This window comes from Oncorhynchus clarkii, chromosome 18, assembly GCF_045791955.1.
Source record: "Oncorhynchus clarkii lewisi isolate Uvic-CL-2024 chromosome 18, UVic_Ocla_1.0, whole genome shotgun sequence".
NCBI lineage: Eukaryota > Metazoa > Chordata > Actinopteri > Salmoniformes > Salmonidae > Oncorhynchus > Oncorhynchus clarkii.
The window spans coordinates 14,352,691-14,356,629 of NC_092164.1; positions in this window are offsets into that span (position 1 = coordinate 14,352,691).

The following is a 3,939-nucleotide window of genomic DNA, read 5'->3' on the forward strand; positions in this document are numbered from 1 at the left end:
ATGCACATACAGTATGTTAAAAAAAAGCCACCAGGTGATGGGATCGAGCTGTGACATTGTAATCCAAAAAAAACGAAGAGCAAGTCAGCTGTCCACCAAAGAGAGAAAATCTAAAATGGCCACCAATAGAACTCTGTTAAGAGTTGTTGAAAACAGGTTACGGTTCTGTTAACTCATAATTTCTGTTTATAACCTTGTCATTTCGATTGTTTAAAGTTGACACTTTAGCATGTAGATAATGATCTGGACAGTTAAGACAGAATGGTGTTCTAAGATAAAATAACAAAGGACATCTCAAAAAGAGGATGTCTCAGTATTTTAGAAAGTATTTATATTTATGAGAGAATTACAAGATTACCAAATACAAAAAAGTTGATTTTGAAAAAAAGATTGCATCTTTGTTGACTTTTTTGTCGAAAAAATACTGGAGAGGTGTTTGGCTAGGTTAAAGTTATACTCCATTGTTGTGTCAGGCACCCCCCCCCCCCCTCCCCCCATCAGAAAACTGACATTTTGTTGGACTTTTGGAATCTCTGGCGTGGAGTGAGATTTCATTGGCCAGTGAGGCAGGGAAGGAGATTTAGACATGCTCAGACCAGATACCCCATTGTGAAATCACTGTCTATGAAGAGAAGTGCCTTACGTCTGAACTTTTGTAAGAACATGTTGATGTAAATGTTAATTTACCTCAAATGTTTACAAAACTGTTAATGAATAAACTTTTTGTACCATATCTAACTTGTCGCCTGGGGGTTTTGTTTGGTGAAATAAAATAAGTACTTTGGCTTCCCACAATGCATAAAGAGAGAAAAAGTTATGCTCTTTGAGGACATGGGGGTATGAAGGGAGGGGGAGACGAAGTGAGAGGAGAGGAAGGGGTGGGGGAGAGAGGAGAAGGGAGTGAGAGGTTGGGAAGACACACAGGCACACGGTTTTCACACTGTGATGAGGAACATCCATCAAAATGTAATTTAGTTTCCTTTATAACATGTAACTATAGCTAGCCTATCTGACAGGCTGTAACCAACACCAGTTGGGTGTGATAGTGAAATTCAAGATATCTCAGTCACTTTCAGTACTTAGCCCTTACTGGTTCAGTATTCACAGAGATAAAAAAAAATACAATTTGGGGAGGGGCCTGAGGGAAGTGTAGGGGTGAAATGGATCACAATCTTGGAGAATTGGGGACGTCTGGAGTGAATTTGGTGGATTGAAGAAAAGATAGTGGGCGAAGTGTTGGACTAGGAGAGGAAGATCTTAGTCCTTGGAAGAGTACAGACAGCATATTCCATCCTTAGCTCTCCCTCCTTTGCTCTACATACATCTCTCCTACTCTTCCTGTCTCTCTCTCTCCCCCAAACCCCACCGTGTAGTGTGCTCTCTCCCGCTACATACCACCCCTCCCTCCACATCTCCCACTCCCCCGCCTCTCTCACTCTCACTCTGACCCCCAAACCCCACCCTATACTGTGCTCTCTCCCTCTACTTACCTCCCCTCCCCTCCCCCACATCTCCCTCTCCCCTGCCTCTCAATTCAGTTAAATTCAAGGGGCTTTATTGGCATGGGAAACATATGTTAACATTGCAACAGCAAGTGAAGTAGATAATATACAAAAGTTAAATAAACAATAAAAATTAACAGTAAACATTACAGTCACAGAAGTTACAAAAGAATAAAGACATTACAAATGTCATATTATGTCTATATACAGTGTTGTAACGATATGCAAATGGTTAAAGTACAAAAGGGAAAATAAATAAACATAAATATAGGTTGTATTTACAATGGTGTTTACTCTTCACTGGTTGCCCTTTTCTTGTGGCAACAGGGCACAAATCTTGCTGCTGTGATGGCACACTGTGGTATTTCACCCAGTAGATATGGGAGTTTATCAACATCGGGTTTATTTTCGAATTCTTTGTGGATCTGTGTAATCTGAGGGAAATATGTTTCTAATATGGTCATACATTGGGCAAGAGGTTAGGAAGTGCAGCTCAGTTTCCACCTCATTTTGTGGGCGGTGTGCACATAGCCTGTCTTCTCTTGACAACCAGGTCTGCCTACGGCGGCCTTTATCAATAGCAAGGCTATGCTCACAGAGTCTGTACATAGTCAAAGCTTTCTTTAAGTTTGGGTCAGTCACGGTGGTCAGGTATTCTGCCACTGTGTACTCTCTGTTTAGGGCCAAATGGCATTCTAGTTTGCTTTGTTTTTTTGTTAATTCTTTCCAATGTGTCAAGTAGTTATCTTTTTGTTTTCTCATGATTTGGTTGGATCTAATTGTGTTGCTGTCCTGGGGCTCTGTGGGGTGTGTTTGTGTTTGTGAACAGAGCCCCAGGACCAGCTTGCTTAGGGGACTCGCAGGTGATAGGTGTAGGAATCGCTTCCTTTTAGGTGGTCTCTCTCTCTCCCTCTCCCCCCTGTTGGTTTTTCATTGCCACACTAGTTCATATCATGTGATTGGCAGAGGATTGTCTAGTTAATCGCTGGCTATAATTCCCCCTTCGCCACTGGCGTGCCTCTGCAGACCTAGCCCACTGACCCTGCTGAGAGCAGCACTTCCTTTATGCCCCCGAAAGCACAGGGGATTGAGCCCTAACAACAAAAACTAATCACCCTCCTCCCCTCTCTTTCTATTGCCCGGCCACTAGCCTGGCAGTGTGTGTGTGTGTGTGTGTGTGTGTGTGTGTGTGTGTGTGTGTGTGTGTGTGTGTGTGTGTGTGTGTGTGTGTGTGTGTGTGTGTGTGTGTGTGTGTGTGTGTGTGTGTGTGTGTGTGTGTTCATGTGACACACACACACATCAGTCAGGTGAAGGTTAGCTGCCAAACTTTTCTCTGTGACCCTTTCCAGGGATCTGGGAAGACTATCGTTGCTATGCAAACATTAGCACACAGACGATAAATTGGGTAAACAACTTTGGTAAAGAGACACCAGATGCTGGGAAACTAGCCCATCACAGAGCTAGGTACCTACCTATACATTATTTTGTCACTGAGCTTGTCCAGGTAGAAATGGACCTTTGGCATAGATCTAGGACCAGTTTACCATCACCTTAATAACCATTAAGGGGGAACACAAAACTGACTTAAGATCATTCATCTGCAATGAGGATAGTATACCAGCTGTCATAAACAGGAATGACAGCTTATGTCAGCTTATAACCAGTTTATGTGGGCTCTGGTCAACTATGTGGGGAATAGGGGTTTTATTTTAATATCAGCTCCCTGTCGTTTTTACACATTATACAATACATAGGGAATAGTGTGTATTATACTGTCAGGCATCTGTGTCTGTCTGGTTTCCAGTGACCCTGGCGTCTTTTGTCATCACAATGGGCAAAAATGTGGCTACAGGGCCATTTAGTTGTGTGGAGGTCCGTGAATGCCATCGTTGTCACATGACCAGTCTCAGCCATCGTTGTCACATGACCAGTCTCAGACATCTGGCACAAAGAGACCAACCATCCCTTTTATCACCCCATGAACCCCTTCCCTCCACTTTACCCCCATAGGATGTGTGTGTGTGTGTGTGTGCATAAACTTTGGACCATAGACAGAGTGACTGAGTATGAGATCTGCCCCAGGCTTAAATGGCATTAATGATTATTTATATAAGCAATAAGAATAGTGAGCAGTGCCAAGTGGAGTAATACTCCTACTGGCATAGTGTTCCCACCTTGGGAAGGGAACCAACATGCTGCTGTTACGAATATCAATCATTTAGATAGTAAAGTGTCAGCGGCAGCACACTGAATCTTCCCATGACATTGACCTTGAACATGTTGAACAAAGTGGACACCAACATCAGCATCAGCATGCCACCGTGTCATGCAAAAACTTCCCGACATCCCTGAGCTTGTGAAAGTCTTCGTATACCACCTAGTGGCCAAGGGGAAAACCACAGCCACGTTGAATACCTCGCGTCAACGGTGCGCGCGC